Source organism: Lepidochelys kempii, chromosome 3, assembly GCF_965140285.1.
Source record: "Lepidochelys kempii isolate rLepKem1 chromosome 3, rLepKem1.hap1, whole genome shotgun sequence".
NCBI lineage: Eukaryota > Metazoa > Chordata > Testudines > Cheloniidae > Lepidochelys > Lepidochelys kempii.
The window spans coordinates 155,823,277-155,848,228 of record NC_136382.1 but is presented as its reverse complement, the minus strand read 5'-3'; the positions used below and the strand labels follow the sequence as shown (position 1 = coordinate 155,848,228).

At 44.2% G+C, this 24,952-nt stretch overlaps 1 protein-coding gene across 4 annotated transcripts in view; it reads right to left on the bottom strand.

Moving 5' to 3' along the window:
* TOGARAM2 (TOG array regulator of axonemal microtubules 2) overlaps positions 1–24,952 on the bottom strand; it is a 96,318-nt gene that overhangs the window by 56,520 nt on the left and 14,846 nt on the right. Inside the window, exon 1 of one of the 4 annotated variants that reach the window (XM_073338626.2) lies at positions 24,205–24,340. The exons of 2 other annotated variants lie outside the window; for them this stretch is intronic. The gene's annotated coding sequence lies outside the window, so the exon portion shown is untranslated. Of the gene's footprint in view, positions 1–6,374; positions 6,455–24,204; positions 24,341–24,952 lie in introns of those variants that run through there. One more of the 4 variants, XM_073338628.2, reaches the window with a different exon arrangement.

The window sequence follows — 24,952 nt, the reverse complement described above, 5'->3', positions numbered from 1 at the left end:
TGTAACCGGCTTTCTTGAAGTTCTGGTACCCCAGTTACATGCCCAGAAGGGGTCCCGAGGAATTCTTTCAGCCCAAGAGACTGAAGAGTACAGTACCCCCATCAAAAGACATGGCACAAAAGACTCCTTGCAAGGGCTGTGCTCACTTCAGCAGAACTGTTTGCTCATCTCTGAAACAAGAGTGATTGCAAGCAGGAGTTTGTTCAGTGCAACAAATGAAGAGTTAGGAGCAGCCTGGTTTGCAAGCCAAACCTTGTCCGCTACTTCAGTGGTAATCAAACATCAGTTAGAACAGTACTGACTGCCAGCCCTAATGAGGTATGATGTTGAACACCAGAGCTATTTGAGTATTGTACACGATGTATTCATAACACATACTGTAACTGTTTCCACTAAGAGCTGTGGCCAAGTACATTCATTTCTCAAAGGTGGCTGACAGATTGTTCTGCAACCTTTTGTGACTGCAAGAAACAAAGAGGCAACAGAGACAAGCACACAGATTACATTTTACCTTTTCTTTCCGTAGGGCCTGATCCAAGCTCCATTGATATCAATGGAAAGTCTCTCAGAGACATCAGTGGGCTTTGGATTGGGCCCCTAAATTGTAGTTTCTTGTACATTGTGAGCTCTTTGTGGGAGAGACAGTACCCTGATCCTGACTGGGGCCTCTGGCTGCTACTCTGCTATGAACATTAAATAATAATACAAAATAATAGCGCAGCCACAATGGAAGGTGTTCTAGAAATATCTGCACAGACAATGAATGTGTGAAATCTTGGGGGGGGGGGGGGGGGAGGTTGGGTCATTTACATGCCAAAAGGGGACAAGGTTACGTTTGGTTTTAAAGGATTCGCACAATGGTTGAGTGCAGGAGGAGAGCCTCGGTGGGTATGTACTCAAGTGTAAGGGAATGGATTGCAGTGTGAAAGAAAGGCCAGGGTCAGTATCAGACACGTTGCTGGTATCAAACCAACACCCTGTGCCTGAAGACCCCATGGCCAGGTTGTGCAGCCTGCTCAGCTCCCCTTGTGCAAAGGGGACAAAGATTGGCCATAACTCCCTAGCTGGGGATTCCCCTGGCATGGAAGAGTGGTGCGAGTGAGAGCAGCAGCACCAATCTCTTAGGGAATCCTGCTGCTTGGGGCCACCCCATCAACCGCTACTCATGCAAAACACTCATTGATCTGAAGAGAATGTGTCCTTTTCCATATCTTTTTGCCTGAAACCATTTTGTTGTAGTGCTAATATCAAGTACTTTAACTTTCATGTGTATTTTTCCCTGGCGGGTGGAATCACACACAATGCGCTGTGCCTCTTTCCTGAAAGTTAAGCCATTTCTGTATGTTGGGTCAGATTCTGATTTAAGTTATACTCATAGAATCACAAACATGTAGGATTGGAACGGCAGGGCCGTCCCTAGCCATTTTGGTACCCTATGCAGCACCCCCCGCAGGGGGGCTGTGTGTGGCCCCAAGCCTCTGTGGGGGAAAAGGAGGCTGGCCCCAGGCCTCCATGGAGTGGGAGGAGCAGGCTTGGGGGGCAAGGGGGAAATCGCCCCCCAGCACGAGCCGCCGGAGCGGAGCAGGTTGGGACCAGGTCGCTCCACTTCCTGCCGCCCAGTGAGTGCAGGATGCCCAACCCTGCACTCACAGGGTGGCGGGAAGTGAAGCGACCCAGCCCCAGCCCGTTCTGCTCTGTTCTCCTGGCTCCCAGCCTTGGGGGATAGGGGGAACCGCCCCCCAGCACTCACCTGAGGCGCGGCTGGGAGCCGGCGGCGTGGAGTGGGCTGGGGCCAAGTCACTCCACTTACCTCCACCCGGTGAGTGCAGGACGCCCAACCCCTGCTGCAGTCCTCAGGGGAAGGGCTGGGGCGGAGCAGGGGCTGGAGCAGCACACAGCTGTGTAGGGCACCAGGAAATTTGGTGCCGCAAATTTCCTGGTACCCTATGCAGCTGTGTACTTTGCTTATGGGTAGGCACGGCCCTGTGGAAGGGACCTCAATAGCTCATCTAGTCCAGCCCCCTGCACTGAGGCAAGCCTAAGTACTATCTAGACCATCTCTGACAGGTGTTTGTCTAACCTGTTCTTAAAAACTTCCAGTGATGGAGATTCCACAACCTCGCTCGGCAATTTATTCCCATGCTTAACCACCTGTATAGTTAGGAAGTTTTTCCTAGTTTCTAACCTAAATCTCCCTTGCTGCAAGTTAAGCCCATTATATTTTGTCCTGTCCTCAGTGGCTAAAGAGAACAATTTATCATCCTCCTCTTTAACAACACCCTTTTATGTACTTGAAGATGGTTACCATGTCCCCTCTCAGTCTTCTCTTCTCCAGACTAAACAAACCCAGTTTTTTCAATCTTGCCTTGTAGTTCATGTTTTCTAGAACTTTAATAATTTTTGTTGCTCTCCTCTGGACTTTCTCCAATTTATCCACATCTTTCCTGAAGTGTGGTGCCCAGAACTGGACATTTGTGACGTTATTAGTGCTGAGTAGAGTGGAAAAATTACTTCTTGTGTCTTGCTTATAACACTCCTACTAATACATCCCAGAATGATGTTTGGTTTTTTGTTTTGTTTTTTTTTGCAACAATAGTACATTGTTGACCCATATTTAGTTTGTGAGCCACTAAAACCCCCAGATCCTTTTCTGCAATACTCCTTCCTAGGAAGTCAGTTCCCATTTTTATTTATGCAATTGCTTATTCTTCTTTAAGTGTAGTACTTTGCATTTGTCCTTAATGAATTTTATCCTATTTAATTCAGACCATTTCTCCAGTTTAAGATCATTTTGATTTTTAATCCTGTCCTCCAAAGCACTTGCACCCCTCCCAGCTTGGTATCATCCGCAAACTTTATAAGTGTACTCTTTATGCCATTATCCAAATCATTTATGAAGATAATAGAACTGGATACAGGACAGATCCCTGTGGCATCCCACTCAATATGCCTTTCCAGTTTGATTGTGAACCATTGATAACTACTCTCCGAGTATGGTTTTCCAGCCAGTTGTGCACCCATCTTACAGTAGCTTCATCTAGGTTATATTTCTCTAGTTTGTTTATGAGATGGTCATGTGAGAATATCAAAAGCCTTACTAAAGTCAAAATACATGACATCTGCTGGTTCCCCTCCATTCACAAGGCTTGTTACTCTGTCAAAGAAGGATATTAGATTAGTTTGATATGATTTGTTCTTAACAAATCCATATTTATTGTTACTTATTATCCGATTATCTTCTAGATGCTTACAAATTGATTATTTGCTCCATTATCTTTCTGGGCACCGAAGTTAAGCTGACTTGTCTACAATTCCCTGGGTTGTCCTTATTCCCCTTTTTATAGATAGGTAGGTACTACATTTGCCCTTTTCCAGTCCTCAGTTCTCTCTCCCATCCTCCATGAGTTCTCAGAGAGTCGCTAATATTTGCTCAGCGATCTCGTCAGTCAGTCCCTAAATGTATTTTCTCAAGCTCTGACTACTCATGTAAATTCAAGATAACTTCAAGTGACTTCCCAAAGCGCTCTCCACCTTCCTAAACAATAATCAAGTGTGGGAAATCCCCATGATCCCCATGAAGAGATTTCATTCAGTTAGAAAGAACCAAGTGAAATTTTAGTTTCATAACAGAGATTCCTTATTACAAACAATATGTTAACAGGTGTGAAGCATGGGGCCTGATTCTCCTCTCTCTTACACCATTGTAAAATCAGCAGCCAAGAGTTACACTCACTAGTGTAAGCGAGAGGTCTATCAGACCTCATGTTACTGTAATTAGGAAGGTGCAGTAGCCCTTCTTACTATTATATGATTTGTTCATCTCAACACTGTGCTTAGTGGTGCACAAATCAGAAAAGAAAACAGTTCCTTCCCTTAGGAAATTACAGTCTAAGGGTCTGGTCCTACAAGCCTTGCTCACACAAGCAGTCCTTACTGACTAGTGGCTAGTTGTATTGATTGGCCTCTGAAAAGATACACAAAATGAATAAAGACACAGAACTTCCAGAGCAGCCAAACTGCACTCAGTAAAAGTTTGGAGGGCAGGGGGAGGACACAAAGGTAACTTTTCTTCACCTTAGCGACCAGCTGGCCACTGAAATTCAGCAACACAGATCACACAGGGTACAAGCAGTTCATGCGATGATAGGAATCAAGGTTCCCAAAAATTCCAGGAGAAAGTTAAACACTCAAGTGAACCTTGCAAAGTCTGGTGTCCAGGACTCCATGGAAACCTCTGTTAGGTGGACTTAGGAGAGGAGGTTTGACAACATGGAGGGAGAGTTTGGTCACTTGTCACTGGGGGTGGTGGTGAGGAATAGGGAAGGTTTGACAGCTAGGGTAGACCTTTTCCGTCCCACGCTCTGAGGATGGGGGTCCTGGAAAGTCAGAGTCCCAAAAGCACAGAACCTTGCACCCTATGTGCTCTGTACATTCCTAGGGTCATCCCTGAACTCTGTCTCAGCTTACATCAGGAGCTAATGCAGGGGAAAGGCCCAGTGGCAGAAGTTAGGGATCAGGCTCTTGCTTCAAATGCTGGACTTCTCAACAATTCAACTTACAGACTTTGCAGGAAAAAAAGACATTCAAACTATTGTCATCTGAAACTGCACAGCATCAAAACTAACAAATGATAAGGCAAAGGAAGCAACATTGTCTAGTGCTAACAGCACAGGGCTGGGAGACAGCAGAAGTGGGTTCTAATTTCCACTCTGTCATGGGACACACCATGGTCTCCTAGATTCATAGATCTTAAGACCAGAAGGGACCTTTATGATCATCTAGTCTGATCTCCTGTATAACATTGACCGTAGAATTTGGGTAAGCCACTTCATCCCTGTGACTTGTTTCCCCATCTGTATAATGGAAATGGTACTCACGCACCTTTGCAAAATGCTTTTAGATCCTTGGATGAAAGATTCTGGATAAGTACTAAGTAATACTGTCATCATCCCAGCAACACTGCCTAGCTCAGAGCTGCAGTTTGCAGGAAAGGGGCATAGACACTATCAAAGAAGGAAAGGAAAGAAACATGAAGCAAAGATTTCTCTCTGGAGAGGGAGGGAGGGAGGGAGGGAGAGAGAAACTGGCAAACATCTCTAATAATGAGCAGAGGGAGTCCTGCATCTTATCCCTTAGAGAGGTTGAGTGGCTCTTCATTTGCTATCTCTGACAGGCTGACATCTCTGGATTTCAAATGGAAAAGAAGCTGCTTTTGAGCAAGTCTCTTCCCTTCTTCTATTTGCTGAAGCTTTCCCAGCTCTGGTTTCTACAGATCCTTATTTCCTTGATTATACACTCATTTGCAAACAAAGGCTGAACGTGAGCTGGGCTAGTTCCTACACAGAGCTTGTGCCTTGGAGTGGGCACCTATATACCAGAGATGCTGCAAGCTTACCTAGATTTTCTATCATCTATTTATTCAGAGGAAAAACAAAATGCTTCCTCTTTCTTGCCCCACTCCCCTCCAGCTTCTCATTGGGGGTATGAAGGTTACTGTTACTGAAACCTAGCAAGTTATACTATTGGCCAGGTAGGATTTTAATACTGTCTTCCTGGGATTGACCAGAAATACACTGAGCCCTGATCTTGATCCAAATATCTCTGAATTTCAGCCAGGGTCTGATTTGGGGGAGGATTTGGCTTGAGCCTGGCTCAGTTCTATTGAGAAAACAGCAGCATGCTTCTATCAAATGTCTGAAATGCAGTTGATGCTCCATGGCCCCACAAAGACCAATCAAGTTGGGTCAGAAGCGGAGACACAAGCTCTCCTATTTGCCTACACACAATAATGACCTAACACCACCGAAAAAACTCTTAGTCAAGAGACCTGACTCTGCAGCTTGTGAATGGAAGAGGGCATTCTCCTGCTTCTAATGGCGTTTCCCTACCCCTCTCTGGATAGTGCTAGACTCCGCCTGCCAGGAGCCACAACTATGCCAAGCTATGAAGAGCCTGTTCTCATTCAGCAGGTTGCATGAAATATCCTGGCTTATCAGACAGTAGTTCCTGCTGCAAAGTGATCCAAGCTCTGATCTTCTTCCACTCATCTCAGGACTCCCTCTCCTAAAAAGTGTCCTAGCTTCACCCACTCTCAGCTAAACCAAAAGGATTCGCCCACCAGAAATTTCCATGACACTCATTTTTTCCTGTTACATTAATAAGCTATTGGGAAAAATCATCAACCAAACTTTTCCCCCAAATTCTCTTTCACTTCAGAGCACCTGCTGCTTTCGGGGAAAAGAACCCTCACACCAAGCAAGCTCCCCCACCCCACACCCCCCCGACCCCAGGTCACAATGCAACAGATCAGCAGCATGGTCCATCCCATCCCCCACACGAGTGCAGCAAAGCATTAGTCAGGGCAGTTCACTAACCTCTTTCACAAACAGGGTTGCCTTTTCACTTTGGATGCCTAGTTTCCATGTTGTTAAATTTGTGATCCCTCAGGGAGCTACAAACCCCAACTGCCTCCGACAATGAATCCCAGCTCCCCGCCAGCTCCAGACTCTGGGATTTTGAAAGTTGTGGGTATGGATGGCAGCTCTGTAGCCCAGCCCTCTTCTGTGTGAGGATAACAGGCTCTCACTTACAGGTTACACACACAGCAGGCAAACAGTGTTACATACCGTGAACAAACAAGGCTGCATAGCAACGACTTCTCTAAAGTAGTCTTGAGCAGGAGGTGTGAGGGAAAGGCTTTGCCTGCAGGGCTTGTCGGCTGTCTCCCAGGGTGCTGGAATGGAGAGTACCTGAGTGACCTTGACAGCACCCAAACTCTGGAACAGGGACACGCTCTGAATAGCCACGTGTGCTCAGAGTCCTGGCCTGCCTGTGATTGATTCCCAAAAACACACACACAAAGGCTGTGTTATACCCAGTCAAGCAGTGGAGTCTTCAGAATTCATGAATGAGAGGGAAAGGTTTAGACCCCCACTTACTACAGAATACAATTTGCAAGTGACTTATCTAGGTTGTAAATTCTTTAGAACAAGGCTTGTGAGCTTGATTCTCCTCTCACTTACATCTGTGTAAATCAGGAATGTCTCCACTGAATGGAGTCTCACCAAGGTAAAAATCAGTGGAAGAGTAGAACTAACTAATCACTGTGGGCTGGATTCCCCCGTGGTTTGCACCTTGGACAGTTACTGACACCTCTGCAAAGTGCTACTAAATCAGACTCCTCCATTTGCCCTGCGATGGCACTTTACACCCAGTTGCAGGATTGTCAGTAGCTACACAAGGTATAAAGCAGAATCAGAGTTGGGGTCTTTATTCTTTCTGTACAATGCCAGGCACATCTGTGCTGCCAAGTACTAATGCTAAAGAATAATGATTTTTTCATTCATGCGCAACGCATCAGTGTCTAGCTTTGAAATGTTTTCAAAATAGCTTCTCTGCTGGGTTTTTACACACACACATGCATGCACACACACACTTATGTGTAGCTGAATTTAGTGCTCTTGAAAGGTACCTGATTGGCCACCCCTGGACACTGAAACCCTCTATCCACAGACCAGGTATAAATACATGCAACATCAGTACAAGCTTCTCCCACCGTGTCTGGGACCAGGAGGGACTACACCAAGAGTCAGAGGGGAATTCAGGCTCCATAGCTCATTCAGTCCCTAGCTTCTCTGCTCAGACTGCCAGCAAGGGGGTGAATAGTGGTAGTGATTTCTGTGATGTGCAATAATTCACACCACAAGGAGAACAGAGGAAACCAACACAGTTAATTTGTCCCTTGGGGCTACCAGCCCTTCTCCAATCACATACAGCAACAGGAGAACCCGTCTATTACAACACTTACCTATTATGCTTTGGAGAGACAACCCCCAACTCATTTGATATAGGACATGAAACAGACACCAAATAATATCTTCCTCTCACTGCTAAACTTGTTTGAACCAGTGATCTAGAGGTAAAAAGTTCCATCTCACATTACCACCCTAAACCATCCAAGTCCCACAGTTTCTCTATTGTTTGGTATCCAGCTATATTTAAAAAAAAAATCTTATATTGTAGAATGCCAGAAAATTAGATGATCCCCCCAAACTAACCTCAAAACGTATTTTGTTAGGTACATCACCCAGCTAAGTAAGTCCCCCGATAAGATTCACACTGTTTGAAATAGAACAGAAAGGAAGGATCATTCTGTGGTTAAGACACTACAGTAAGCCTCACAAGACCTAAATTCAGTTCCCAGTTTTGCCAGACTTGTTGTGTGACCTTGGGCAAGTCATTTAATCTCACAGTGTGCCTCAGTTCCCCAACTATAAAATGGGCAAAGCAATACTTCCTCTATCCCATCCTTTGACTGTGTGTCCTATTTAGACTATAAACTCATCAGGGCAGGGCATGTCTCTTGCTATATGTATGTGCAGTGCTTTGTACCCTGTGGCTTTGATCTTGGTTAGGGGTGGTACCGTAATACTATTAAAATGATAGCAACAGCCGATCTTCAAAGGACCAATGCTTTTCATGGGTATACTCCCTCAAAACAAAGGAATCAACAAGGTGAATTAAAATAATTCTTAATATTTTGTGCCAATCCCACATATACTCAGTGATAAGAAGTCTTTTGGCCTACTTTCATCTGCTAACCTTGGCAGAATCCATGCTGGTTAGACCTTAGCATATCATGAGCTTTTGGCGGGGGGATGGGGGGAGGGTGTTAATGATCATTTTAATCAATTTACCCGGTACAGATGAAAAACTTACTTCTCTTTTCCCCATCTCACTTGCACTTGTCACATATAGGTACAACAACTGCTACCCTCTAGTCCTGTGGAACAGAGGCTGTTTTGAGTGAGATATTGTATATTTTTGTAAGTGCCTCCAGAACTCTCGGATGCACCATCTGGCCTGGTGATTTACTACTATTTAAGTTACCAGTTTGCGGTGTCAGAAAATGAGGTTCTGAAGCAATCTCTGATAGTACCTCATCTTCATTAGCAGAAAAGAATGGGTCCAGGGTAAGAATCTCCCTGACATTTTAAGCAGTGAAGACTGATTGTTAAACTTCTCAGCAGTGTCCTTTTGTGCCTTAATTTCTCTCTTGAATTCCTGGTGATCCAGAAGATCCACGGATTCTTTCACAGGCTTCCTGCTTCTGATAGACTTAAAGAATCTCTTGTTGTTTGCTTTTATACCGTTAGCTATTTGTTCTTTGAATTCCACTGCAGCCCTTCTAATTTCCTTCTTACACACTGTCTACTGCAATTTATGCTCCTGTTTATTGATTTCACCAGGGTCAGATTTTGAAGGATTTGCATTGACTCAAATAGCCTCTCGAACCTTGCCATTTAGCCATATTGATTTACTCCTTGTCTTCCTGACTCCCTTTTTGCTCACAGGCACAAATGCCTTCTGAGTCTCCAATATTGTTTAAGTAGCACCCATGCCACTTTCAAGGATTTTACTTCCCTTTCTTTTAACATTAAGGCTTTTTGACTAATGTCATTTTATTGAAATCTTCCTTTTTAAAGTTTACTGTCACTTTTAAGTACCTGCCTTGTCCCTTGAACCTAATCATATTGCAGTCACGATTACTTAGTGGCTCAGCAACTAGCACTTCTTGTATTAGCTGTTGTGTGTTACTTAAGACTAAGGGCGTGTCTACATGAAGGTTTTAAACCAGATCAAATCAAGCTAATCCAGTTTTAAAACAGTTGCGTATGTACCATGCAACCCATCACTGCACACTAACTCTGGAGTCCTCTTGCAAAGTGGACTAAGTTTTCTTCTAATTGAAATAGTTGGGTCTATTTTTCATGTGCACACAATTGCAGCCCACCACTTTTGCATGTTTCTAACAGCTATCCCACAGCGCTTTGCAGGTCAACCTTTACCAACCTGTCCGTTTACTTGTGTCCCCCCCCGTCCTGATGTCAAGTTTCCAGAATGACCCTTAGGTAGTGCAGAGCCAGATTTTGCTCCTGGATCCCAGTGTATCACTATTCTGGTTATACAACCATGATAGCACCCCAGAAGCCCCACAACATGTCTCAGATAGCTGCTTGGAGCTGTGCCGAGACCCTGGATCTCGTTGCCATCTGGGGAGAAGCGTTGGTTCAGGAAAAAGCTCTTGTGGCCAGCCACAGGAATAGGGACATACTGTGGACATTGCAAAGCAGACGTCTGCGAGGGGTCAAGACTGGAATGCAGATCAGTGCCGGATAAAGAGAAAACAGCTCAGGAGAAAGTATATTGAAACGAGGAATAAAAGGAGACATGTGACTTGTCAATGTTTTGATCAACTGGACAGGATTCTACCCAATTACAGTACAACCCCTCAGACACTATTCGCAGCCTGCTGACCTGCACTCCACACCACTTAGAACGAGTAGCATGACCCATCAGGGGAGAAGCAGGAGGATGCTGGAAAACAGCTACTCCCTAAAGCCCAGGATTTTTTTGTGACTCAAGACCCTGACAACAGCCAGTTGGAAAGCCATCTCCAGTCCTGCCCAGCTACAACACACCCTGATTCCTGCTCTGCCTCAGCTGTGCCCAGGTCACAGCCAGAAACCCAGGTCAGGACCAAAGAGATTCCCTGGAAGGATCTTTAGTATGTAAGTACCTATCTTTACAATTTATTCTTTATTATTAATTATTATTATTATTGGCTGATGTGAGCTGGGAGCCACCAACTCCACCCCCCCCCCACCTTGTGATGCTTCAAAATCGCGCCTGCCAGCATGGCACAGTCTGTGCTTGCCCCCCTCCACTAGTAGATTCAAACGAGGAAAGCATTCATTTCTGCAAAACTCAGCAGTGTATTGAGACAGCGCTTACAGGAAAAGAAACTTGGTTAGTTTTCGTAGTTTGCATCAGATATCAGTGCACACACTACACACCCGGTCAAGGCACAGACTCTACTGCTCCTCACTGAGGTGCAAATGCCCTGTAACATGCATCATAGCTGACAATCATTGCAGGACCTTATCTGTTTTTCTCTGCACTTTCTCCACATCTGCAGGGGAGACAGAACTTAAAACTGAGAAATAGCTTGATTTTGTTTCAGACGTTATAAGGAACAGCCACATGCCCATGTGCGCCAGCATAGCTTGAGAGCCCCTTCCACTCCTGCAGCACTGCTGGAGGGACAACCTGGTGAATAACTGCACAGCATATCTTGCTGATCTGCCTTTGTCTTTTGGAATAAGGCCATTCTCTGCCTCCTAGACACCTGCCTCAGCATAATGTCATCAAGACAGGACAGCCTGAAGGGGACGTAGAGGGAATTACTATCCAGCTTGCCCCCAAATCCCACAACTTTACAATGCCAATGTGATCGTAGCACCTCCAGCATACAAAAATAACTGCAAAAACCAACCTGGAATATAGCTCCAAACACCCCGCCTCACTCTTAACATCATGAAAGCAGATACAGTGGACTGAAATCCAAACGTACCCAGCACCCTCCATAAATGCAGACCACTCACCAGCTCTGAGGTTCTCCCAAGAATAGAAAGAGTTTAAGGGAGGTAAAGTCATATATACACAGTAAAAAAAACCAACGATGATGACTTGTCTGTGATACAAACAAAAAGCAAATTTTATTCCCTACTTCCCAAGCCACAGCACCTGCAACAGCAAGATCTTCAAGCACGGGGCATCTATGTACTGCTGGCAGGCTGGCCAACCTGAGGGGAGAAAAAGGAAGACTTGGGACCAGATGTTTGCAGAGCTCTTGGCAGAGTCACACAGAGGGAAAACAAAGCTGCTGGGAGGTGGATGCTGGACATGAGGACCAGAGAGAGAAAGATCTCCCAGGAGATCGTGGCAGTGGCCCAGGACAGCAACACAATGACCAGAGAAAACATGGCTGGCGCCGTGGACAGCATCACCATGGCAAAGGAGAGCATGGAAAAAGACAGAGATGCAAAGGCAACTTATGGACGCTATCCTGAACCAGAATGCCCTCCTGGCTAGGCCAGCTGGCCCTGCAGTCCTGTAATTTAGGATGCAGACATGTCCTTCAGCCTCTGGACAATGCTGGCTTCTGGGATCAGCAGCAACTCCTAACCTCCACATCCCCACAACAGGGCTCCCAGCAGCTCCCATTTACCTCTCCGGTCCAACCTCTGGGCACCAAGAACCCTTCACCTGGGAGGCCAGCTCTATAGAGTCCTACAGTGTCCCTGAGAATTTTGAGCCAAGGCACTCGTCCCCAGAACCCACGTGGACAAGAGCCAGAGGCAAGGCATATACTCACCTTGAACTTTATGCATGCACACACACACCCCCCAAATTGCTGTATTTGAAATGTTCTTACAGTTGCACTTTGCGATTTGTTTGCACTGTTGCAGTAATTAAAGGTCTGTGTACAGCTGGTTGCTTAAGAAGATTGGTTTGTTAAATGTGTTTCCAAATTCAAAGATATTATTTTTCTATTGGTTTCATTAAAACTTTTTTTTTAATTGTTCTTTCATAGTAAAACCTTTATGGGTCATCATTGCATTTAACACAGAAAATCCATTAAATAAAGTGGAAATAATGCACAGACTTTTACAAAAGCATGTAGAGAATGTTAAACCTCAACCACCCACACACAATAACCCCAGCTTTCACAATGTCTACATACCAATACACCCCCACAGGCTAACCTGTTCAGGCATGTGACTCAAAATACGAACAGTAGGCAGTCCTGACAGGATGCCCATGGGTGTTTGTGTTCTCTGTGGAATGCCTTACTGGATGACTGAACCTTTGAGCAAGTCCTCACACCTCAGCTTCCCACCCACCAGTAAGGCTTTTCCCCTTGCTCTCAAAAATATTATGCAAAACACAACATGCTGCTATAACAGTTGGAACTTTTTTCCTGCTGCTTCCAACTGTCAAGGTTCCTCCCCCACTCTGAACTCTAGGGTACAGATGTGGGGACCTGCATGAAAACCTCCTAAGCTTACTTTTACCAGCTTAGGTTAAAACTTCCCCAAGGTACAAATTAATTTTATCCTTTGTCCTTGGAATAACCACTGCCACCACCAAACTAACTGGGTTTACTGGGAAACGTAGTTTGGACACGTCTTTCCCCCCAAAATCCTCCCAACCCTTGCACCCCACTTCCTGGGAAAGGTTTGGTAAAAATCCTCACCAATTTGCATAGGTGACCACAGACCCAAACCCTTGGATCTGAGAACAATGAAAAAGTATTCAGTTTTCTTACAAGAAGACTTTTAATAGAAATAGAAGTAAATAGGAGTAAAGGAATCACCCCTGTAAAATCAGGATGGTAGGTACCTTACAGGGTAATTAGATTCAAAACATAGAGAATCCCTCTAGGCAAAACCTTAAGTTACAAAAAAGACATACAGACAGAAATAGTTATTCTATTCAGCACAATTCTTTTCTCAGCCATTTAAAGAAATCATAATCTAACGCATACCTAGCTAGATTACTTACTAAAAGTTCTAAGACTCCATTTCTGTTCTATCCTCGGCAAAGCAGCATACCAACAGACAGACCCTTTTTTTTCTCTCCCTCCTCCCAGCTTTTGAAAGTATCTTGTCTCCTCATTGGTCATTTTGGTCGGGTGCCAGCGAGTTTACCTTTAGCTTCTTAACCCTTTACAGGTGAGAGGATTTTTCCTCTGGCCAGGAGGGATTTTAAAGGGATTTACCCTTCCCTCTACATTTATGACACCAACCTATTCCATAAACAGTGCCACCTGCTTTCCAAAGGCCAAATGCACACTCAACCACCATTCTGCAACTATTCAGGTGATAGTTAAAATGTTCCTTCCTTCTGTTCAAGCAGCAGCCTGTGTATGGCTTCATTAGCCTGGGCATCAGGGGATAAGCTGAGTGTCCCAGAATTACCAGACAAACCTCCACACCAGTAACGTCCACAGTGCACATAAGAACGTAAGAGTGGCCATACTGGGTCAGATGTCCCAGAGGGGATGAACAGAACAGGTAATCATCAAGTGATCCATCCCGTCTCCCATTCCCAGCTTCTGACAAACAGAGGCTAGGGACACCATCCCTGCCCATCCTGGCTAATAGTCATTGATGAATCTATCCTCCATGAACTTATCTAATTCTTTTTTGAACCTTGTTATAGTCTTGGCCTTCACAACATCCTCTGGCAAAGACTGACTGTGCGTTGTGTGAAAAAATACTTCCTTTTGTTTGTTTCAAATCTGCTGCCTATTAATTGAATTTGGTGAGCCCTAGTTCTTGCATTATGAGAAGGAGTAAATAACACTTCCTTATTTACTTTCTCCACACCAGTCATGATTTTATAGACCTTTATCATATCCCTCCTTAGTTGTCTCTTTTCCAAGTTGAAAAGTCCCAGTTTTATTAATCTCTCCTCATACAGAAGCCGTTCCATACCCCTAATCGTTTTTGTTGCCCTTTTCTGAATCTTTTCCAATTCCAATATATCTTTTTTGGGATGGGGCAACCACATCTGCACTCAGTATTCAAGATGTGGGCGTACCATAGATTTATATAGAGGCAATATGATATTTTCTGTCTTATTATCTATCCCTTTCTTAATGATTCCCAACGTTCTGTTCACTTTTTTGACTGCCACTGCACATTGGGTGGATTTTTTTTTCCAGAGAACTATCCACAATGACTTCAATATCTCTTTATTGAGTGGTAATAGCTAGTTTAGACTCCAGCATTTTATATGTATAGTTGGGATTATGTTTTCCAATGTGCATTTCTTTGCTTTTATCAACATGGAATTTCATCTGCCATTTTGTTGCCCAGTTACCCAGTTTTGTGAGATCCTTTTGTAGGTCTTTGCAGTCTGCTTGGGACTTAACTATCTCTTTGTATCATCTGCAAATTTTTCCATCTCACTGTTTACCCCTTTTTCCAGATCATTTATGAATATGTTGAATAGGACTGGTCCCAGTACAGACCCCAGGGGGCAAACAGTCCTTTCGCCATTCATTTAAATAGCACTGAGTTCTGAACAATCATAGCATCGTGGACCCTCCCAAACCACCCTGAATTTATGTCTGTTAGCCTACTGCAGTGATCCACCAGTCCTTGGAGCACCATGGAGAGATAACCCTTTCTATTTATAAGTTCTGCACCCTGGTGAAGGGCTTGAGGGAGGGAAGAGCAAATGACAGGCATATGAATTCCATCAGCTGCCCCCATACAGTCTGGTAACCCCATGTATACAAAGGCATCAATAGCCTCCTGGGCATTATCCAGCTTCATCACCGCATTAGACAGCGCCTTATCAAAAGCATAGTAGACCTGCATGAGAGTTGCCCCAGCAGTTGATCTCCGCATGCTGAATTGGTTGGCTAAAGAATGGAAACATTCTGGGTTGTCCACCTTCCAGATGGCAATGGTGACCCGTTTCTCCATGGGTATGGGGCACGCACATTGGTCTGCTGTTGCTGAATCTCCAGGGGTCACTTCTCCACAGATCTCCAGAAAGGTAGCCCTTCCCAACACGAAGTTTTTTCACACTGCTGGTCATCCCCACTTTGTAGGATGATCCTCTCTCACCAACCCATGCTGGTTTCCTGGGCCCAGAAATGGCGCTGCATGCTCTGCTAGTGAGCCAGGAACCCGTCTTCTTGTTCCAACAACTCAACGTCCTCCTGTTCTGCCTCATCGTGCTGCCACTGCTTCAGAGTAACCTCCTGCTGCCAGAGGAGCTGCTGCTGTAGAATATTCTCCTGCTCCTGCATCATCTGTTTGTTGATGCAACAATCAAATGCCAGTGCAGAAGTCGTCAGTTTCAAATGTGGTAATACAGCCCAAGATGCCTGTGAGTATTCACACTTGTTACCATAGCATTGTGGAGCATCGTTGGGTCAATGCTGGCCAACAGCAACTTGAAAATGGTGTGACCCACCCAGAAAGAAAGTATGGGGCAGACAGCAGAATCATGGGATTTTAAAAAAAATATTTGACCCCAACTGGCTTCCCACAATTCACAGTGAAAACAGTCCCAAGATGGACACTGCTCAACAGCAAAGCAAAGGACCATTGGATACCCCGGGAGAATGTTATGCTCTCAGTTTGTAGGAAACTGCTATTGTGTCTCCACACAAGGTGAATTGAAAACGGAACAGGTGGTGTGTGTACACACTGTTGGTATGACTTGTGTGATGTGAGATACCTGATGTGTATCAAAAAGATTTGTATTAAATCCCCCATATAGATACACCCTAACAAAGGAGATCCTATAGATGCTGAATTTAAGTTCCACATGGAAGGTCCTGCGTCCATAGCCCTTTGGCACATCAAGGGAAGGAAAATGGATGAGAGCTACTTAGGAGTCTGTCCTGTGATATCTGCAGCCACAGAAAGGGTTCATAATAAGATGAACAAATAGTGTTAGGAGATCAAAAGTAATCTCAAATCTGTCCACCTAGCTCTACCACTTGTACAGCCTCCATCGACCTCAGCCCAACCCGACAGAAAAATCAAACTGAACATCCCTCCGCTGTTTAAGGAGATCAGCTACATTTATATTCCCTGATCCAGATTCCAGTGATGGATGAACACTGCTTCCGCCTCATGGTGGGCAATGTGGACAAGTTCCACTGAACATTTGACAGGTTTCAGAGTAACAGCTGTGTTAGTCTGTATTTGCAAAAAGAAAAGAGTACTTGTGGCACCCTGGAGACTAACCAATTTATTTGAGCATAAGCTTTCGTGATGCATCCAATGAAGTGAGCTGTAGCTCATGAAAGCTTATGCTCAAATAAATTGGTTAGTCTCTAAGGTGCCACAAGTACTCCTTTTCTTTTTACTGAACATTTGAACGTTCTCGTCAGGTAGTCCCTGAGCTACATTTTCACAGGCAGAAGGGGGAGCTGTTAGGAAACAGGCCTGCTCTGGGTCAGAGGCACTGTGTGAGGGGTCTTTTCCAGTTGTGAAGGAGACAGACCACCTTCTCCACACCCGCTTCCATGGCTGTAACCCGACACCTGCTTAGCTATTGCTGTACTGTATTGTTTGCATTTGCATTCGTATTGTTTGCATCCTACACACATACACAAAAGGCACATTTGGCAGCAGAACCATTCGCTGCTGGAGCAGCCACCTCCTGGCACTCTAACAGGCATCTTTTGTTCACAAGAAGCTCTGCTGAATTGGGAACCCTTGGGCTTTCCCCATAGCAACTTCTGCTATGCATTGGACAGGCGCCTGGGTGATCAAAATGCCGCTGCAACTGAGTCCATGAGGAATGGGAGCATGCACAACATCTGCATTAATTAGAGCCCAGTGGACACATCCAGAGCAGGTTAGCTTATGCAGACACCCCTTCCCCTTCCCCCTCTCCCCCGGTTATATAATCAAGAGTAACAGAATGATATTATTAATTCAGCATCGTAGGTGTGAATGGGCTTTGCAGACATATAGGAAAGAGCTCACAATCTCTGTAATAAGTAGGAGCAGAGGTCCAAAGCAGCCTCCAGTGCTAAAACAGAATAAGAGAAAAAATATTGGTGGAAATAATAATAAAAGGAAAACTGATTAAAGAAACCTTATATTATTTTTAAAATATTTCCACTATTATCATCCTAGTGATCACTTCTATGCAATGAGAGGGAATTTGTCAGTGATTGGAGAGAGTGAGCAAAAGGCTGCTGGCTCACAACACTGTCCATGTCTCCCCTATGCTCTGCTCCCCAGCTCAGTCCTGCCCTGAAGGTTTATAGCTGAATTCCACCATCTATTTATTCCCTCTCTGAACCCTACCCTCAAGAACAAACCAAAATAATCCAATAATCTGTAAGAGTGGCTTTCAGTAATCCTGAGGCGGGGCTTAAATTCAGCCAGAGCTGTCCAGAGTGGTGCTCCGGTAAATATTTTAAATCCCACAGGGCAGAAGCCCCAAACCCCAGCACCTCCCGTGGGGCTGAAGCACTTTACAAACATTATCATGAAGCACTTCACAAACATCATCATAATTAATCACCATACCTGCATGAGATATCATGCACGGTATGCATTATATGGATGGGAAACTGAGGCATGGAGCAGTTAAGTGACCTGCCTTAAGTCACAAAGCAAGTTAGTTTTAATAGAGCCTAGGCATCCCGCACCTTATTCCTCTTCGTCCAACCACTAGACAACACTCCCTCTCTGTGGAATGTCCACAAACTGACAGATTGGGAGGGTGAGAAGCTGCAGAGATGCTAACATGCTGTGATTAAGGTAAAACAGATTTTATAGATACTGCTCTTATTTAAAGGAGTACTGGGATAAAAGGCCCAGAGTCTGCACTATCTATTCTATGCTACAAAGATTGGGACAATTGTAGGAGCATCCCATTCAGTATGCTCAGTGGAGCGGATTGATATTGTCCATCAGGAAAATTTCAATTTCACAAAATTGTCATCTTCTGCAGACAGTGTTGGCTTATTTGAATTTTTTGATGAAAAAAATATTGAAATATTGTGATAAGGTCAAAATATTCAATTTGGATTTTTATGTTTAATAAAAATATTTATTATAATTTATAATATATTATAGTTGAAATGTTTCAATAAGGTTGAAATGAAATGTCATTTTGATTTTTTTCCCTAAACAAAATCTCAGAGTTCATTCTGCAGGAAGTTTCAATTTTTCATTCTGATTTAGAATGAAAAAGATCCAAAATTGTGTAATTTCCTGTAGAATGGGAATTCTGGGTTCTGACCAGCTCTAATCCTGAATGGTGAACAATGTAAAAGACTAATTTGGCCACATCAAGCAATAGTGCCTAGCACTAGTGATACTGAGGGCTGGTTTAGCAAATGCAAAGAACTTGGTGGCCTGCACTTAATTTGTCTCAAAGCTACACCATTTTGCTCTCTGCCAAAATAAGGGTCTGAACCTGAGAAAGGCTGAGTGCCCCTCATGCCCTCTGAAGCCAATGGGCGCTGCAGGCCCTAGACACTCTGCAAGATCTGGCACTGAAGGCACATAAGCCTATTTCCTTGTGCTTCTCTCCTCTTCATGCAGCAGATGAACAGAAAATGGTGCTTGTTTGAGTTCCTGAAGTTAATGAGCTTTGCCTGATCATATAGGGCAGCCATGGCAAACATTTTAAAATGCTCCTTTGGGCTGTAATAGGCCTTCAGGCCATACTTTGGACACCATGGTGTAAAGGGGAAGGGAAGTCAAGTAGGAATACAGCTTTGAGATGTGTGTGTGTTTCAAATGGCAACCATGTGAGCATCCATCACACCCAAGGAGAGGTCACTCACCACTAAACAGACCAGATGCAATAGTGAGGCAGCGAGATGAGAGTGAATCCAGGATAGATGTGAGCCCCGCTGAACGTGGCCATCCATCACAGACTTAGTGGTTCAGTGCACTCTATCTAGCTGCTCAGTGCTTTGCTACCTAATCCACTTACATACATGAAAATCACATGGTCTTGAGCAAACCCCATTTGGTTGCCTGGGCTGCTAATCCAGTTAATTGCATATTAGCTAATTGTATACTTCAGCTCTCTGTCAACTGCATTGAGATCCAAATGCTGCTACTCATGGTTTATTCACTCTGGATAACAGAATAGTTATATTCCACATGAGATTTTGTGTTTATCTGGTTTGGGGAACACAGGAATGCTGGTTAGCATAAGTGGGAAGTATCAGTGGGTCTCAAAGTAACTGGTTTTCATGTTGAAAACCATCATAGTGGGCGTGATTTTAATGGACGTATAGAACAAATCCCAGGACATCTTATACAAGGGTCTGAGGTCTGATCACAATTGAAACATGTGGCCATCTAGGAGCAAAAGCAGAGGAGACCTTCATAAGTGGGGGAACATGAGCATGTCCAGAGCCAGGGCCAGCTCCACATTTTTTGCTGCCCCAAGCAGCCAAACAAAAAAAATCCCTGCCAAATACGCCGCCGCTGGAGAGAACAAGAACATCGGAGAGGAGCTGCTGCCGAATTGCAGCCGTGGCTGCTGCAGGAGTGCCGCCCCAAGAACAGCCAGAGTGCCGCCCCTTCAGCTTAGCTGGTGCCTAGAGCCGGCCCTGTCCAGAGCCTCGCCAGTGCATGTATACACAGCACAGATCCAGTAGGCCAACACCTCATGCGGAAGGGAGGAACAGTAGTCTCTCACACACACTCTCACTTCCCACAGCTCATTCTGAGGACTATGGAGGCCAAAGCTTGGCTCTGTTTCCCAAGATTTGGTTCCAAATAATTTCTAAAACAGAATTTAGTTCTTTTGGTTTTCATTTGATGCATATGAATGTTCAGTCCCCTAAATGCCAAGCTTGGGTTGATTGCATACTCTTCTGACAGTCAGATTCAGGGCTGGTGCCATAGCTACAAGCACAGTACTAACCAAGGCACTGCCTATGTGCATGGGCCTATTTAGCCTGGTTATGGAACACTGTTATAGTGCAATGTACCCTACAAATTGTAACTGCCTTGTACCCAGCTCCCCTGCCTAGGCAGCTCTGTAGTGTAGATGGGCCATTGGAGACTGTCCTTTGAGGTGGCTGGGCAAGCTGCTGTCCAGCAGTACAAGTGCTGAATGCAGAGGAACTTGCTCAGAGTGAACGGTTTCAGAGTAACAGCCGTGTTAGTCTGTATTCGCAAAAAGAAAAGGAGTACTTGTGGCATCTTAGAGACTAACCAATTTATTTGAGCATGAGCTTTCATGAGCTACAGCTCACTTCATCGGATGCATACCGTGGAAACTGCAGCAGACTTTATATATATATATGCAGGACAGTGGGGTGGGAGGAGGTATTGTTTTATGATCTCTGTGTGTATATAAAGTCTGCTGCAGTTTCCACGGTACGCATCCGATGAAGTGAGCTGTTGCTCACGAAAGCTCATGCTCAAATAAATTGGTTAGTCTCTAAGGTGCCACAAGTACTCCTTTTCTTTTTGCTCAGAGTGAAGTCAGTTATTTTTCTGTAGAACTGCACTGAAGCCCAGGTGAGAGTCACCAGTGAGCATTAACATGAATTACAGTTCTGGGGCTTTAAAATCCCACCTCTCCTGCAGGAAGTGAGGTTTTGTTGTTGTTTTGCAAGAGCCCATGTTCTTCAGTTGCATTTACCCTTCAGAGCAGGAAATCCTCATGTAGGACTCTGGAGCTATATTAATGCTTTGAAGAGGCCATGTAGATTAACAACAATCGCATCATAAGTAGCTGGCAAGGAAAAGGCAGTATGCAATGGGAATTGGTCATTCAACAGTGTGCTGTTTTATTAAACTATCTGTCTCGTGTGGCTTAGATAAATTAGGTTTGCTCCAGAAAAAAAAGCAAAGGATAAACAGGTAGGGGCTGCTGTCTACCCTGGCTAATTTATCTAGTCCATTTTAACTTCACCTATTCTAGGATGAATCAACATTATCATGCATAAAATCTACCCCCTTTAAAGAACAAGTCTATCTAATCAGGTAGAAATGTGTTGTAAACTTCAAGTTAAACTCAAATGTTAAAAGGCAAAAAACCCAAAAACAAATAAAAAAACAAAAAACCCACACCCATATACAAGAGGACAAATGGTCTTAGAATGATGGGACTAAACTGAGATGCAAGAAAGCTGGGTTCTGTTTCCAGCTCTTCCAGTGACTTTCTGTGTAACCTTGGGAATGTCACTGAGGCTCTCTGTGCCTCAGTTCCCCATCTGTAAAATAGTATAATAATATATACTTCCTTTCTCTCCACCCTGCTGCTCCGGCACCCAGCTATCCCCAATAAATCTCTGGCTCAGCCAGAAGCTGAAGTTCAGTTTATATTTGTAAATGATTGTTCTATAAGCTTTGCTCTTTATAACTCTTAATATTGTTATCTCCCACAAATACTAAGAGGTACCTCCTGCCAGCAAAACAAAAACATTGTAGTTCATGGATCAAATTATTTGGGAGCAATGAGCTAAGAAGAATTAGAAAAATATTCAAAATTCAACTAGAGGTGAATTTTCAACACCCCATGGATGAAATCCCAGACCCATTCAAGTCAACAGGAGTTTTGCCATTGACTTCAATAGAGCCAGGATTTAACCACATAACTTTAAAAGCTTTGTCTAGTAGTTACCAAACTTCTTGACAAGATCAAGCAAAGTTTCAGGAAAATCAGTTTTGTCTGAGTCAAGTCAGGGATCGTAATGGGGCAGCTGCTGTTCTGTAGCACTGAAAGTGTTTTTCAGCACATCCCTGACTGCGTCCATCAGCAGTCAAATCAAGTAGATCCCGGCCAGTCAGTGAGATATGGCTGAGGTTAGTATAGGTCTGCAATTTTATGTCTAGGAGCAATAGCTAGTTCATCCAAACAAAGAACAGAATTTATATCTGGGAATCCCAAAGAATATGACAACAAGCTAACTATGGCACCACTGGCTCTCACAACAGCTCATGCACAGCCTCAGATATTAGACCCAGAGGAGGAAATATTGGCCAAGACATGATCAGACCCAGCGCTCTGCATGGGCACTGAAATCAATGGCAAAGCTTCCACTACCATCAGTGGTGGATGATGGTGGCCTTTACCATTTTGTCTGAAAGACAGTGAACAAAATTAATCCCTGGTGCAGTTCCAATGAAAGTGAAGTGACAACAGGGAGGAATTTAGCCCTAGAAATTTAGAAAACTTATTGTCAAAACTTTTTTTGATGACAAAGGGCCTTTCAATCAAAATGAAAACATTTTCTATCAACATTTTCATTTTGGAGTAAGTTTTAAATTTTTTCTATAAAAACAAATTGAAAACCAAACAATATTTGGTAACAGAAAATTCAAGATTTGGTTTTTGAAAAGTTGCACTGCAAATTTAATTTTGTAAAGAAAAGCTGTTTTTGAAAACCAAACATTTTTCAGTTTCAGATTCAGATCAGAAAATAAAAATATTTGCAGGAAATATAGAAAAAAATCCCCACTAAAAATAATTGCCATTTTCCAAGTGTCTCTAACACTGCAGTGATAAGTGCTTGTAGTTAAGGCTAAGATTTTGTCACAAAGGTCATGGAAGTCACTGAATCCACTTCAGCCCCGGGCCGATGGGGCTGGAGCTGTCAGCCAGCGGCCCCCCCCTGCAACTCCTAGCCATTGCTGGAGGCAGGAGCCCCTCCATAGGCCCCAGCTGGCACTGCGGGTAGCAGGGGTATCACCACAGCTCTGAGCCACTGCCAGGGGCGGTGGGTGGGGGGACCCTGCAGCTCCCAACTTGCCAGGGCAGACCTCACAGCTCCAAGCTGCTGCCGGCAGACAGGCGGGGGGACCCTGTGCTTTCAGTCACCATGGGTGGGGGGAACCCTGGAGCCCCAGTAGCAGTGGGTGCTGGATCCTCCTCCTTCCTCATTTTGTCATAGTTATTTTTAATAAAAGTCAGAGACAGGTCAGGGGCTTCGGTGAATTTTTGGTTATTGTCCGTGACCTATCGGTGACTTTTACTAAAAATAACCATGACAAAATCTCAGCCTCACCTATAGTTTTAAAACATACCGAGACCTTGACTGTACAGTAGAGATGAAGGGCATGGCAAATTAATTTATTTTAAATAAAGCTCTTTTCGCCTATTGGAACATAAAAAAGCTCTAAAAAGAAACCCCTAACACTCTTAGCAGGTTTTACCCTACAAGTCTTACATAGGTGTCTGCTATCCATGTTTGCGCAGCATCCAACAGGTAAGCCCTGCTTATAGTACATTTCAGTCCATCCTAGGTTCAGTCAAGCCAGCAGAAATGAAATCAGTATTACTTCCTGAACCAGTCTATCCTTACCACTGCCAGCAGAACCACAAAAGGATCCATTGATATGCCGAAACCTGGCCATATGGCAACTGCTTCTGTTCCAGATTCCAACAACATGGTCCTCTCCTAGTGACAGAGAGCCATAGCAAATTAGTTCACACAGGATCAGTGCTATTGCTTAGCGCTAGCTTTGTTCAGGGATGCAATCGCACCTTCCAATCTTTGATCACACAAAACCTAATCTGCTACAAAGTTAGCATGGAAATAAGTACCTTTAATTAAGGAATTTCTAATGCGCCGTCCCCACAGTATTTAGGCACCACCATAGCACATAGTGAATTGCTGTGACTCAAGTGCACTCTGCGTGAAGTAACAGTTTACTCCAGCTCCTTCCTCCTTAAAGGATCCCTTTAAAAATGGTTGAAACCACAGTTCAATAAAGCCCAGTAGTAAATAAAACCTATTCAAGTTCAGCTTGACAAACAGTTCCAGGCCATCTGGCAAAATGAATGAACCACAAAGCAAATAACTTTGCTGCAACTATCACAAGGGAAACCTACCTTCATCCTTATTTACATGGTTCCATTAACACTTGGGGAAGATTTTCACAGGGCTTGGTTATGGCTTTTACTGTAGCATAGTAATGATTCCAGGTTTCTGCAGTCCCCTAGCCATCCATCACCCCTCTGCAGTCATTGCCCAGGTGTTAAACTGTCACAGCTCACTAAGAAATTAGACCTGATGGCACCTAAGGAGATTCATAAATCCATTAGGCAAATGTGATCTGATTGGTTCCTTTTTTTAGGCATTTGACAAACAGAAGGCAAACTGATCTGCGGGACCAGGGGAGACCAGGCGACCTGCCAATTTACTTGCTTAAAAGGGTGGAAAGAAAGTTCCAGTTCCCTAAGGCTGAGCCAAAAGAATTTACAACCCACTCATTGTTTCAATACAGTAAAGCCAGAAGCTGCCTTTGCCATATGGAAAAATTATGTTTTTTCGACGTTATGTTTCACAAGGTGTAGAAGGTTTATACTACAAAGGGAAAGTGACATGATTAGCAGGCCTAAAATCTGACCACCCTTCTGGCAATTTGCTTCTAGCGCTTCTGCTTTGGGCTGTGACTTCACAAACGAAGCAAGGTCAAGCTGGGTCAATACTTGGCTGGGAATCCTCCAAGGAAAAACCAGAGTACTGCAGAAAGCAGTGCTGGTGATTCAGTAGGCAGCACTCTTCTGGGAGTCAACGCTTAATCAATAAGCCCAGCAGAATGTTTTGAGGGGCCTGTGGTGCTGAAAGTGTCCCCTT